We start from the raw sequence: 15,100 nt of genomic DNA, 5'->3' as shown, positions 1-15,100 counted from the left end.
CGGGGTCAGGCGTGCAGCCGCTCCAGGCCCTCGGCCGGGGGATGGGGCCTTCCTCAAGGGACGGAGCCAAGGGGCCCGACCAGGCCTGGTCCCTCCAGGGCTGGTCTGCAGACGAGGGTGCCCGGAATCATTCCCAGGGCCCTGTGCGCTGTGGGACCCTTTGCCACGCCCAGGGACGGATTTACAGGGAGCGACTGGAAACCGCCGGAGCGAGGCATGACGGAGGCCGTTCGCAGCCGGTGGGCCGTGGGCGCCATGGGGATGCTGCGGGCTGGCCTGGAGCTTTGAGACTCGCAGAGAGCGTCACAGAGACGCGGGGCTCTGGTGCACGCACTCAGCAGCCTGCTGGGCACGTGCCATCCACGGGGTCCCGGGGGGACACGACCACTCTGCACCCGTGCCCATGGCTGCAAAGGCCAGTGACAGCACCCGGCGGCTCTGGGTCTCTGCGGGACCAATCCCGGGGCCTCTTCCCGGTGGGGGGTTGGGGGGGGGCTAGGTCAGGTGTGAGGGGGACCTAGGTCCAGGCCTGAACGCTCTGCTGGGCCGTGGCCTTGGCCAACACCTCCCAGTCGTAGCGAGAATCTCCTCTCTTGACCCCTCACTAAGTTCCTCTTTGTCACGTCATCCACTGCCTTCAGTCCATAGGCTGATGCTCTATCCACTGAGCCAAACTGGCCAGGGCCGGGCAGGAAACTTACTGGACGTCCTTCCCCAGGCCTTGTCTGGCCCGCCCCCTGCCCACCCCCAACCCGCCCGCCACTGGCTATCATTTCACTTTCAAAGTTTTGCAGATCGCTCGGGCGAAGGTGGATGGTCTTTGTGAAGGCTGTTCCTCTGATGGCTGCTGTGTCTGGAGTGGCCGCTGCCATTTCCCCTCTGCGTTTTCCCGACACTGTATTACGAAAACTTTGAAGCATATAGAGAAATTGAACTTTGCAGGGAAGTCCTATATACCCACATCTCGATGAATATATTACTAATAGAATGTACTAACATTTCACACCACTTACATGTGCACGGTGGCTTGGGGGATCTGCATCAAATGTGTGCAGGTTAAAGTAATGGACTGTGGGACCGACCTCAGGTGTGAAGGGGACCAGGTGGGTGTGGGACCTGCCTCAGGTGTGTGAGGGGGACAAGGTGGGTGTGGGACCGGCCTCAGGTGTGAAGGGGACCAGGTGGGACTGTGGGACCTGCCTCAGGTGTGAAGGGGACCAGGTGGGACTGTGGGACCTGCCTCAGGTGTGAGGGGGACCAGGTGGGTGTGGACCGGCCTCAGGTGTGAAGGGGACCAGGTGGGACTGTGGGATCTGCCTCAGGTGTGAGGGGGACCAGGTAGGTTGAGGGACCTGACTCAGGTGTGTGAAGGGGACCACGTGGACTGTGGGACCTGCCTCAGGTATGAGGGGGACCAGGTGGGTGTGGGACCTGCCTCAGGTGTCAAGGGGACCAGGTGGACTGTGGGACCTGCCTCAGGTGTGAAGGGGACCAGGTGGGTGTGGGCCGGCCTCAGGTGTGAAGGGGACCAGGTGGGTGTGGACCGGCCTCAGGTGTGAAAGGGACCAGGTGGGTGTGGACCGGCCTCAGCTGTGAAGGGGACCACGTGGACTGTGGGACCTGCCTCAGGTGTGAAGGGGACCAGGTGGACTGTGGGACCTGCCTCAGGTGTGAAGGGGACCAGGTGGGTGTGGACCGGCCTCAGGTGTGAAGGGGACCAGGTGGGTGTGGACCGGCCTCAGGTGTGAAGGGGACAAAGTGGGTGTGGGACCTGCCTCAGGTGTGAAGGGGACCAGGTGGATTCAGGGAGAAGAGGTTGAAGCCCCCTCACAGCAGGGGCAGAGCCCATCGATGTTTAAATGCTTCCAGCTTTCTGCTCCCGGATGGAGAGCAACTGTGGGTTCTGAAGGCTGCGCTCCTCTTTTCAAACACAAGGGAGCAGGTCTCTGATAACAGTCTGAGGCCACATGATCCCGGGTGGCGGTCACCCGGAGCCTCTGGCTGCCCCTCCAAACCACACTGCCGTGTACACCTCCCCAGGCAGGTGTGGGCTCCGTGTCGCTCAGAGTATGTCGTCTGCGTGTCACTCCCTGCCCCGTGTGGCCCCACTCACTGTCCCCAGAGAGCCCCCGGCTGCAGTGCAGGGACGGGAATCTGAACCGAGCCAGAGTTCTGGGGACTTAGAGAAAGATGAGCTCGGAGGCCCAGGTGTCACCATGGTTAAATGTGAGCGGTGTCATCTAACGGGAGTCTCCGCTGGCATCACGGACAGGTTACGTAAGATGTTAACATCAGGACAAGTTGAGCAAAGAGGATCTTGGAACTCTGTGTGCTGTTTTGCAACTTTAAGAGTGAAATAGAAAATAAATAGTTTTTTAAAAAAATGTCTAGTCATTAAAAGAAGCAGGAATATAGGAGCACATGCCCCGTAACCAAGAGAAAAACTAGTAATTAGAAACAGACCCACAAATGACACTATTGACAGAAATACAAGAAATGAATGGTGAGGTAACTAATTTAAATATAAGTGATGTTATCAAAAAGGCAGAGGGAACCATACATGGGATAAGGAGAACCATGGAAGAATAACAAAGACACAAAATTAACTTCTGAAAGATACAAAAATACATAAGCTGAAATGAAAAAATACAATAATGGGATTGACAGCAGATTAGATATGGCAGAAGATTGTTTTAAAAAATAAATGAGATCTTTTAAGAGAACAATAGACTCATCTGAAATTACATATAGAAAAAAATTAATAGAACAACAATGATCAATGGGAAACAGCCTAACATGCATGTCATTGGAATACCCAATGGGGAGGAAGGAGATGAAGGACAGAAAGTATCTGAAGATATAGGTGCTGAAAATATGCAACGTTTTATTTGAGAAAACTCTATAAAGTCACAGAGTCAAGGATATGAATGAACCCCAAGCAGAGAAAAATACCAAAGTCTATCATCATCAAACTGCTGGGGTAACAAATAGAAAATCTTCTAAGTAGCCAGAGAATAGAAGACAAGTGATCAAAGGTAAGTGTATAAATAAATTTATCATCAGAAACTACGTAAGGCAGAAGACAATGGGGAGACTCCTTGAAAGAACTGAAGGAAGAAAATTGTCAACCTAGAATTCTATACCCAGCAAAAATGTCCTTCAAAATAAGGCAAAAACAAATAATTTTTCAGTCAAAATAAAAGTTGAGCAAATCTACGGTCAGCAGACCAGCTCTAGCATAGCTATCAAATAACCTTCTTCACACAGAACGAAAATTACACGAGATGGGAATATGGACCTACACAGAAAAACAAAGGATACCGGGAATGATCACTGTGTGGGTAAAGATAGAGCATTTAAATTATTTTTTTAAATGTCAAATATAATTAACTTCTCAAGGAAAGCAATAACAATGTACTAAAAAGCTGAAGAGATGAGAAAGTAAAATTTAGGACAAGGCACGAAGAGCAGAAGGCAAGTGCAGGTGCACTATTGTGAGGTGTTTGCAAGAATATAAAAAGGTGTGGGATTATCAGAAGGCATTTTGATAAGTGGAAGATGTATATTGTAAACTAGAGCATCCAATAAAGGGAAGGGGTAGCTAATAAGATCATACTGAGGGCCAAATGGATATTTGAAAACATTTAATTCAAGAGGATAGAAAAGCAGAACAATGAAGAAATGAGACAAATCAGACAATAAATAGTAAATGATATAAACAGAACCATCTATATAATCATATTAAATGTAAATGGCCTAAACATTCCAATTAAAAGGCAAAAATTGTCAGATTGGACTAATAAAAATGAAGGCCCCAATATATCAGACTTCAAGAAACCTACTTTAAACACAAAAAGCATAGATAAGTTAAAAGTAAGAGGTTGGAATCAGGTATAGTATGTAAATATCAATTAAAAAAAGCAGAAAATAAAGGTTTATTTCAGAAATATTGCCATGTCTGGCCAGCATAGCTCAGTGTTTGAAGTGGTTGAGCATCACCCTCTGAACCAGGAGGTCAAGGTTCGACTCCCGGTCGGGGCACAGGCCTGGGTTGCGGGCTTGATCCCCAGTGTGGGGCGTGCAGGAGGCAGCCGATCCATGATTCTCTCTCATCATTGATGTTTCTATTTCTCCCTTCCTCTCCCTTCCGCTCTGACATCAATAAAATATATTTAAAACAGAGAAATCTTACCATGGATAAGGATGAACATTGGCTAATGATAAAGGAGTTAATTCTTCAAGAGGACACAGTGATCTTAAACTTGTCGGCACCTACAATAGCAAAATACACATCCTTTTTATGTGCGCATAAAATAGTAATGAGAGACCGTATCTGAGCTATAAAACAAGTCCCAATGCGATTAAAAGGACTGAAATCATACAAAATATGAGTTCTAACTATAAGAGAATTAAACTAAAAATCAATAACAGACAATACCTGAAAATTCCCAAATATTTGGGACCTAGCCTATGAATATCTAAATAACATATGGGCCAAAAAATAACTAAAAAAAGAAATGAGAAAATATTTTGGATCAAATAAAAATAAAAACACAATATTTAGAAACTTGTGGGATGCAGTAACGCCAGGAAAACCTGTCACATTTAATTCTTATATTAGAAAAGAAATGTCAGATTAATCATCGCTTCTCCCTTCTGAATGAACTATAAAATGAATGAAAAAATTAAGTCAGCAGAAGGAAATAACAAATATAAGAGCAAACATTAAATAAAATAAAAAACGAAAATAGAGAAAAATCAATAAAACCAAAATCTGTTCTTGAAAAGGGCTATCGATAAACCTCTAGCCAAAATGACAAAGAAGAAAAGGGAGAGGATCCAGCTCCCGACGCCTGAGACGAAAAGGGACAGCACTGCTGAGCCTGCAGACGGTGCTGGAATGGCAGGGCTGCTGTGCGCAGCTCCAGGGGACGCATCTGGAAACTGCGGTAAAGGGGGTACCTACGGGAGGAGGGTGTGGGTGGAGAGGGCCAGATGGGGGAGGAAGGAGGACATCTGTCATACTTTCAACAATAAAGATACACTTTTAAAATAAAAATAAAATTCTAGGAAAGAAAGTAAATTTTAAAATAAATAAATAGAACTGCCAAAAGGCAAAGGGAGGATAATGAAAAACACAACAAAATGAAGCACACGCTATCGGCGCTCACGTACGAATAAACGGGTGGCGACGACGCGTTTTTCTATGTAGAAAACCCAAAGGAAACGACAAGAAGCTACAGGAACTGGTGAGTGAGTTGAACAAGATCACAACGTGCAAAAGTCAATGTACAAAAATAAACGGGGTTTGCACATACCGGCAATGACAACTGGAAATTGAAATTTAAAAAATTCCACAGAATAAAAAAATATGGTCCACTTAGCGATCAATTTAAGGCCCCAAAAGTGTAAGGCTCATCTACTGAAAACAAGCAAACATTGCAGAGACAAATGAAAGGAGACCTAAGCAAACGGAGAGAGAAGCTGCATTCATGCATTGGGGGGTGGGGGGGGGGGTCAGTACTGTTAGAACGACCGTTTTCCTGAAATTGATCTACAGATTCCAGCAATGCCAACACCAAACAGCCAAGAATTCTCTCTATGGAAACTGACAAGCGAGGGAAGACCAACGGTCTGTTGTGCCAATTCGGGGCCCACGGGAACCCCACATTTGGGCGCAAAAAGAAGGAAACTTCATTCAGTGCAAAACAGCTCAACTGGGATTCAGACCAGAGGGGAGCTGGCTTGTGTGAACAGGAGTCCCCACCCCTGGCCCCTGATTGGCCGGTCCTCATGCAAATGAGGACTTCAAATCCTCACAATTTGATTGGCCCAAAAGGCATCCTGATGAGTCAGAATACAGGCGTCTTGGTTGGTCAGAGCTGGGCGGTCTTATTGGTTGGAATAGGAGTCCACGCACTCCCCTATAAGGGCCGGCTCGGAAGGCAGGCGGTGCAGCGGGCAGCTCAGTGCCCAGCCGGCCGGTGGGCGCGGGTACTCCCTGAAGTGCAGTTGGCGAGAGAGGCCCTGTGTAGACGTGGCTGCTATAGGCACTCAGGGTGTTTTGTTTTGTTTTGTTTTGTTTTGTCTTCATTTGAGCCCCATCGGCCACCAGGAGCCCTTCTTACTGGGTGTCCTCTTCCCCGGGGTCCCTCTGGCTTCGATGGTCGTGTGGGGATGCGGAGGACCGAGAATAATCGAAATGGTTGTCAGAAGGAAGGCGATGGCTGAAGGCGTACCCTGCGTCTGAGGCGGACTGTAGAGCTGGAGTCGCCGGGATGGGGTGCAGCTGGCGGAGGCTGGACCAGCACGCGTGGAGCAGCACCCGCTCCCACACCACCCGTGTGGGGGCAATTCGTTTCAGGCAAGGCTGCCAGGGCAGTCCAGTGGGGGTGGCAGACTTCTCAGAAAGGGATAAAAGGATGCTGGAAGAACTGGACACTCAGATGCCAAAAAAAAAAAAAAAAAAAAAGGAATTTTAACCCTTACCTCACACCATACAAAGGGAAACTCCAAATAGATCTTCAATCTGAATATAAGCGTGAAAACCGTAAAAGTAAGACGCTACAGTGGAAAACCTTGGTGACGTTGGGCAAAGATTCCTAAACAGGACGGAACAAAAGCACCAAGTACACATGGGGGAAAGGCGTTGCTAACATTAAAGGCACGTCCCCCAAAAGACACAGGAAAACTAAACGGTGGGCCAGTCTGGGGCGACCCTTCTCCCGTCACGGACCTGGGAGTGGGCGTTGGATGATACCGTCTGGGGAACAGGAGACAGGCCTCCCTCCCCAGGTCCCTGGGTACAGTGGCTGCCCTGGCACCAGAGGCAGGTGCCCTGGCCATGGCGAGCGCTCTGATGTCACCCCATTTAATCTTGTAGTCGATGCCCATCTCTCAGGCGTCCGAGCCTCTCACCAGACGGACTCCTTGGCTGGAAGGTCCTAGTGGGGGGGGGGCACCCCTCCCCGCCCCCCAGGCCCCGGGCTGTGCTCACCCAGTGGGCAAGCTCCCCAAAGTCATCGAGACAAAGGGGACCGGTGAACCTGGGCCCCCTCACCCACCTGGGTGCCTGCCAGCCCAGGGACCCCCCACCAGGCCGGGCCCTGTCCCCCGGGCGCCCCTGCTGGCCGAGCTGGGCCGGAGGCACCTAGACCCACGCTCGGCGCCCGGAGGCAGTCGGCATGGCTCTCCTGGCAGAGCTCACAGAGAAAAATCCCGCCGTCTTTATAAGGGAGTCAGCCGAACGTTTACAGTTCCCCCCAATCGGCCAGGCCATTTTCACAACATAAAACAAGCAGAAAGTGTAATTATTTCAAGGTGTCCTTCACCTCCAACTCACCGGAGGCTCACAGCTTAGGGGTTTTTAAAAATATATATATTTAAAGCAAATATTATTGCAAATGACTACTCTGTAATTTGGATTAATTGCTTTGGTTTCTTCTGGAAATAAAATCTTTAAGGCAAACCCATAAAAACCCTGGAGCTGTTCCTGCAGCGGCTTGTCTAACGCGGAGCCTGGGGCTGCCCTGCAGGGACCTCGGGGGTCAGAGTCCCGAGGGCGCCAAAGGCCTTGGAGGAGGCTGGGCCGCTCCCAGCACTGCCTCCCCGCCCCCCCCCCCCCCCGCAGCCCCTCCCCCCGTCCCCCGCCCCCCACCGAGGGCAGCCCGGCCCCCACCACGGGGGCCTGTAATACCCGGCTGGGTGACGCCTTGTGTGCCTCAGGCGGGTCTCAGGACCTCCACCAGGAAGGGCCCAAGGAGGACCCTGGCCAGTTCATGGTCGTGCCCTCCGCAGGGCGAGGCCAGAGGCTCCCCGGACCCTGCGGACTCCGCATCAGGGACGCGCCTCCGGGGAAGACACGCGGGTGTGGGCTGGACAGAGCTGGGCCGGGCTGTGGCCACGGTCAGAGGAAGCGTGTGGCTGGGGTATGTTGAGGGGCAGGGCCTGCAGAAAAGGCGGATATTCGGACAAGCCCCGCACTCCGGCGCCACCCTGGGGCTGCCTGCTGCCTTGGGCGTCTGGAACTCGGCCCCAGCCAGACCTGCCTCAGGAGGGTGCGTGTCCATTTGGGGGGTGAGTTGGGTGAGCACGGGCGATGCTCCGGGGGCGCTGTGGGAAGATGAGGGGGGCAGGCCGCCCCGGTGTCGCCTGGGACCCCGGAGGGAGTGTCAGCAGAGGAGGCACACAGGGCAGTGACCGCAGGGCAGGGCACGGGTGTCATGCGACCACCAGGGGCCTGGTCCCTTCAAGCCCATCGTCTCACCTGCTCTGAGCAGCAACCCCGCGAGCTGGGCGCGCATTCCTCCCCTGGGTCTGCGCGGGGCCACAGGGCCAGGAGGTGACAGCTGGGGCGGGGCTGCCCACAGGTGCAGGCGAATGCGGTGAGGGGGGCAGTTCCCGGGCTCGGGGACCCCGCCGGGGCCGAGCGCAGGCCCAGGGCCTGAACCCACCTGGGTGCCAAGGGGAAAGCACTCTGCACACAGTGGGGCCGGGAGGAAGTGTCTGGGTCCTGGGCCGCTGTCGCCAACGTGCTCTGTGACCCCCTCCCCCAGCGGGTGTCGGTCTCCCCAGTTCATTCCAGTTTCATCATTAAACTCAGTTTCCTCGGGTCACTGGGTGGGACATCCATCCATTCATCCATCCATCCACCTACCCATCCACCCATCCACCCATCCATCCATCCATCCATTATCTATCCATCCATCATCCATCCACCCATCCATCCATCCATCCATTATCTATCCATCCACCATCCATCCATCCATCCATCCATCCATTATCTATCCATCCATCATCCATCCATCCATCCATCCATCCATCCATTATCTATCCATCCACCATCCATCCATCCATTCTCTACCCATCCATCCATCTATCCATCTACCTATCCATCCTCTATCCCTCTCCCATCTACTCATATATTTGCCATCTCCTCATCCATCCATTATCTATCATTCCACCTATTATCCATCCATCTATCCATCCATCCATCCATCCATCCATCCATCTATTACCTATCATTCCATCTATCATCCATCCATCCATCAATTCTCCATCCATCCATTCATCTATTCATCTACCTATCAATCCTCCATCCATCTCCCATCCATCCATTTGTCCATCCATCTACTCATCCATCCATACACCCATCCATTCACTGATCCATCCATACACCCATCCATTCACTGATCCATCCATACACCCATCCATTCACTGATCCACCCATACACCTATCCATTGACTGATCCATCCATACACCCATCCATTCACTGATCCACCCATACACCTATCCATTGACTGATCCATCCATATACCCATCCATTGACTGATCCATCCATATACCCATCCATTCACTGATCCATCCATACACCTATCCATTCACTGATCCATCCATACACCTATCCATTCACTGATCCATCCATACACCTATCCATTCACTGATCCATCCATATACCCATTCACCTTCTCTCATTCCCTCCACGCATCCATCCATCCATCCATCCTCCATGCATCCATCTATCCATGCACCCCATCCATCTATTTATTACCTATTCATCCATTCTCCACTCATCCACCCATCCATCTATCCATCTCCCACCCATCCACCCATCCATTTGCCCATCCATTCACTCATCCATCCATATACCCATTCATCCTCTCATCCCTCCATCCATCCTCCATCCCTATCCATCCAAACCTATTGACCATCCCCCATCTGCCACAGTCTCTGTTGGCCCTAGGGCATACAGGGGGAACAATAGAGGCAAGACTTCCACGCTATGGGGAGGCTTCCAGGGCTGCCTGGAGGGCAGGTGTTGGGAACCAGCCAGGGGTCTCGGCAGTGTGTGCAGTGGGGGTGGAGCAGCCAGAGGCTGGGAACAGGGGGCACAGAGAGCAGTGGGCTGTGAATGGAGAGCAGCTGCCCTTGGTGGAGAGGGCAAGGCCTGTGTCCTAGGCCAGGTCCGGGGCCCCACCAGACCGCCCCTCCCGTCATGGCCATCCTCCCTCCTGGCTGGCACGGCACGGGCAGAGCTGGAGGCCTGCTGAGCAGATCCCAGGGCCCTCCTGTGCCCACTGAGGGAATGGGCAGAGCCAGGGTGGGCAGTGGGGGAGGGTGTGGCTGTCTGGCTGTCTCAGAGCTGGAGGGAACAGGACATGTTCAGGGCCCCACCCTGGAGAACCTGCTAGAAGACAGGGAGGAGTGTGAGGGGCTCACCAGGGTGGCCCACAGGGGAGGGTCAGGGGGACTTCATCCCCACCACAGGGAGGGGCAGGGTGTGGAGCTCACCAGCCCCTCCAGCTGCCCCATCCCAGCCCCGATTTCCAGGGGCTCCACGTGAGGGCGGCCTGCCTGCCTCTGTGTACAGGTCCAGACAGGTCTCCCTGGCCATCTAGCCCCATGGGTATCCATCTGCCGGCTCAGTGCCCCCGGGGCAAGGGGCAGGGCTGCGAGTTCCTTCCGTGAGAATCTGGCTGTGCCTGAGCTTCTAGCTGCAGTCTGTGAGGGTCCCGGGCCCACAGAGTAAGAGGCAAATCCTTGGGCTGGAGCAGGCCAGGAGGGCTTCCTGGAGGAGGCGGCCTTGCAATGCTGGTAAGCCCCCTCCTGCAGGCCTAGGGGCTGCACCCAGGTGGGTGCAGAAGAAGAAAGATGAAACAGCCGGTGGGATGGAAGCAGCCAGGGTCCATCTGGGGATGCGCGGATGGAGAACGTGTGGCATCCACAGCCCTTGAGGGCCCCGTGCTGTGACACCAGTCACAGAGGACAGAGGCTGTGTGACTCCACTCCCAGGAGGGCCCTGGAGGAGTCAGACCCAGAGGCAGCGAGTGGACGGTGGTGCAGGGCTGGGGCGGGGCTGGGGTGAGTGAGTGTTAAAGGGGGTCTGGGTTCCAGTTGGGAAGATGGAAAGTTCTGGAGACGGTGGTGGATGTATTTAATGTATTAGAAGCAGTGAGGGTGGTCATTTCAGTTTCTAAAAATTTTTTTAAATATTTTTCTTATTCATTTCTGAGAGAGGACGAGAGCGATAGAGACATCAATGATGAGAGAGAATCATTCACCGGCTGCCTCCCACACGCCTAGAAGGGGTTCGGTTCTCATGTTTACAGGGAGGAGATTGAGGCCCAAACAGGCGGGACCAGATCACTGCACCGGGGGGGGGGGGGGGGGGCGTGGTGACCACCCCCCCCCGCCCCCCGAGGCCTCAGGCTGGAGCCCGGGGCCAGATGCCCCTCCCCCGCACCTGAGCAAATTGAGAAACCGAGTCGGGCTCAGAGTGTCCCCCCAGTCTCCCATACCCTGGTAGAAATGAAGCTCAAACGTATAAATTAGGCTGCTACTTAGAACATAAAGTTTTATTTAACCCCTCACGTGCGTGGCGAGGAGATGTTACCCACAGTGGGATGAGCAGAGGCTGCCGGGAGGGGCCGCCTGAGCCGGCTCTCGGACGGGCAGGCTTTTTTCCTGAATTTTAAACGTTGGAACAATTACCCACAAGTACAGTCGCGGGAGAAGAACTGGAAGGCCCGTAAGTGTGACTGCAAACGGCTGCCACGCCCTGACACACCGTCCCTCGGAGAATGCCGTTCACACTTCACTTTGCATCCCTGAAGGTCGCATGCCCTCGGGGACACGTCCGTGTGGCCATGGGCTGCAGCCACAGTGCCGTGTCCACTGTCTGCACAGCCGTCCGTGTGTGTGGCTAACAGACTTCACGGGTCAGTGCCTTCAGCGCCCAGACGTGCCCTGGGAGGCCCTGGGGAGGCAACGATGGATCAGGACTTGGGGACGGTGGGCGGGCGGGTGGGAGCCGGACATACGGACGTACGGGTGCAGCCTTTCTGAACCGGTCACCAGCCTCCGGGCTAAGGTAGCAGGTCCCACCCATCTGGCGGCGTTTCCTCTGCCCACCCCCCTTCACCCAGGACAGAGAGGCGTTAACAGGTGTTTTCCCACGAGGGAGGGGCGTTCAGGGCCACGGTGAGCTTCGGAAAGGTGGATTACAGAAGGCTCTGCGGTCAGGGGGAAAGGTGGCCCTAAGTGGAGAGTGGGGACAGTGACATTTGACCAGATTTAATACAGAGAACACCCCGAAACTGAGCATTGGCCACAGAAGTGCCCCGGGGACTGGGGAGCAGGAGCGGGGATGAGCAGGAGTCTAGAGTGACAGGGCTGGTAAGGAGTTCGAGTCCTAAACCCCCTCCCTCTCCAGCTGCCCCTCCCCCATGTCAGCGACAGTCCAAAGGCCTCCTCTCTGGACCACAGGCAGCCGGGGCCGAAAGCCGACGTCAGAGACCCCAACTCAGCTCCCGGGAGCCTGGCAGCCGAACCCTCCCCTCATTCCCTGGGAGCGACCCTGGGAGTCAGCTCATGCCCGCACGATGCTGACAGGCAGGCTCCCAGGACCGCCCTTCCTGAATCTCAGAGGCAGCCAGCCCCCCGCCCCCCATCCTCAGGTCTTCCACTCAGCCCTGTGCTCCTCCGACTCGTGGGCAGACAGCCAAGGATCAGCAGATACTGGAAGGGAGACAGCGGAGACTAAAACAAATACAACGGAGCCATTTGGAGCACACCCAGCCGGCCTCATGCTATCAGCTTCCAAAGGCAAAACACCGCAGAAACAGAGGGTAGAAAATCAGCAAAAAAAATTTTCAAGGAGATTTCCCGGAGCTGAAGACATGAGCTTCCTGCAGGAGAGGCTCCCCTTGGGATGCCAGCAGGCACACCCAGGCACCTCACTGTGAAACAGGGGAACCCCTGGGACAAGCCGATGACGCCACAAGGCCCCAAAGGTGGAAAAGCAAGTCACACACCGAGCACAGGAGATGGGCTCTCCACAGGCTGCTCAACAGCCACCCTGAAAGCAAAAGACCGGGCCAAGCTCTTTACGTTCAGGATGGAAATCCTTCCCAATAGAGAATTGCGTTCCCAGCCAAACTATCGCTCTGCGAGGGCATAGAGGCATTTTCAGGTGGCCAAGGCCCACGGAGCTTGCCTCGCAATCCATCAGAAGTTACTAGAGCAGCAGTTCTCAACCTGTGGGTCGCGACCCCTTTCGGGCGCCTAAGACCATCAGAAAACACATATATAATTACATATTATTTTTGTGATGAATCACTATGCTTTCATTATGTTCAATCTGTAACAATGAAATTGGGGGTTACCACAACATGAGGAACTGTATTAAACGGTCGTCGCATTAGGAAGGCTGAGAACCACTGGACTAGAGCCTCAGCCAGTTTGGCTCCGTGGATAGAGCGTTGGCCCATGGACTGAAGGGTCCTGGGTTCAGTTTTGGTCAAGGGCATGGACTTTGCTTGCAGGCTTGATCCCGGGCCCTGGTCAGGGCATGTGTGGGAGGCAACCAAGCAATGTGTTTCTCTCACATCGATGTTTCTCTCTCTCTGTCTCTCCCCCTCCCTTCCACTCTCTCCAAAAATCAATGGGGCTACCCCTGCAGCCGCCGTTCCCTCGTCCTAATTTGGGACGGCCTGGCTCAGACCTGGGCCTTCACCGGCTTGTCCTGACCGGCATGGCGGGAGTTCCTGCCTCACCCCTCTGTCTGCGTGTCCTGCGGCTGCTGTAACGAATCACCACAAATTCGTGGCTTACCACAGCACCAGGGCTGTTCAAAACAGGTCTCGCTGGTGTCGGGGGATATTGAGGTATCGGGGGGGGGGGGGGGGGGCGGGGGGGCTGCTCGCCTTTCTGGAGGGTCTAGAATGCACTTCTTGCCTCTTCCTGCTTCTAGAAGCTGCTCATCCCTGAGCTCACGGTCCGCCTTCACAGTCAAGGCCAGCTAGGTGGCGGGCTCCCTCCGCCTCTGTCTACACATTCAGGGCTCCTGTGGTGACGCGGGGCCGGCCCCCCTGTACAGTCCAGGGCCACTCCTGGCTGCGGGTCAGCGGGCGCCCATCTCAGCCCCGTCTGCACCTTCATTCGCCCTCCCACTCCCTGCCCCCCTGCGTGGCCTTCCTCTCCTCCCCGACCATCCTCTGCTCCAGCCGCACTGGCCGTCCTCCTCAGGGCCTCCACACTGGCTGTTCCCTCTGCCCTAGTGCTGTGCCCTGGCTGCGCCCACGGCTCCCTCTCACTTCTTCATGCCTCTGCTCAATGTCGCCGCCTCAGAGAAGTCTCACTGGACCTCCCTATGGAAAATCGGGCCCTCCGCCCCCCAACCGGCTCCCCCCCCCCCCCTGCTTCTGCACAGCGCGAACCACCTTCCAATGTCTGTGCAGGTTCTCCTGCATCTTACGTAGCTGCTTCCCGTGGAAGGTGAGCTCCGTGGGAGGAGGGCGCGGGCGCTTTTGTCTGTTTGGGTCCCGGCTGCATCCTGGGGCCTGTGGTCATGTTGGCACATAGTAGGTATGCAGTGAACGCGTGCCGCTTGGACGAATGCATGGCCCACACTGTGATCTGCTGGGCGCCCGGCCCTGTGGGCCCTGTTTTCCCGCCGGCTCCCAACCCGGGTCTCCCGCCAGCGCCCGGGGCTGTGGCCGCACTGTGGTCTGGCTTCCATCCTCCTAAACCCGCCCTCGCCCCTGCCCCCGCCCGGGATGCCAAGGCCCTTCTTCCCCTGGCCCGGCAGCCGCCAGTCTGCGTTCTGTCCCCGGGGCCTGGCCTGCTCTGGACGCGTCACGTGAATAGCCACCCAGCTGTGGCCTCTCCCGTCGGCTTCTTTCCCGCAGCATGTCTGCGAGGCTCGTCCACGTCGCGGCGTGTCGGCAGGACCCAGGCACCCAGGACCCAGGCTTCCCTCCAGCCCCGGCTTCGTCCGGAAGGACGTCCGGAATGATGTCTGGAAAGACGTCCAGTCTAATTAGCATATTACCCTTTTATTATTATAGGTTGCCTTCAGAGAGGAAGGGAGAGGGAGAAACAGAAACATCAATGATGAGAAAGAATCATTGATTGGCTGCCTCCTGCACTCCCTACACTGGGGATCGAACCAGCAAACCGGGCATGTGCCCTGACTGGGAATCGAACTCTGACCTCCCGGTTCATAGGTTGACACTCAACCACTGAGCCAGCCGGCCGGGTGAGGGTAAAGCTCTTTAAACGTGCGGTTCTCTCAATAACAGCTTCCTGAGCCCTCATTCC

This window comes from Myotis nattereri (genome assembly GCF_964212035.1).
Source record: "Myotis nattereri genome assembly, chromosome: 3".
Taxonomy (NCBI): domain Eukaryota; kingdom Metazoa; phylum Chordata; class Mammalia; order Chiroptera; family Vespertilionidae; genus Myotis; species Myotis nattereri.
Note: the sequence above shows the minus strand (reverse complement) of the source record.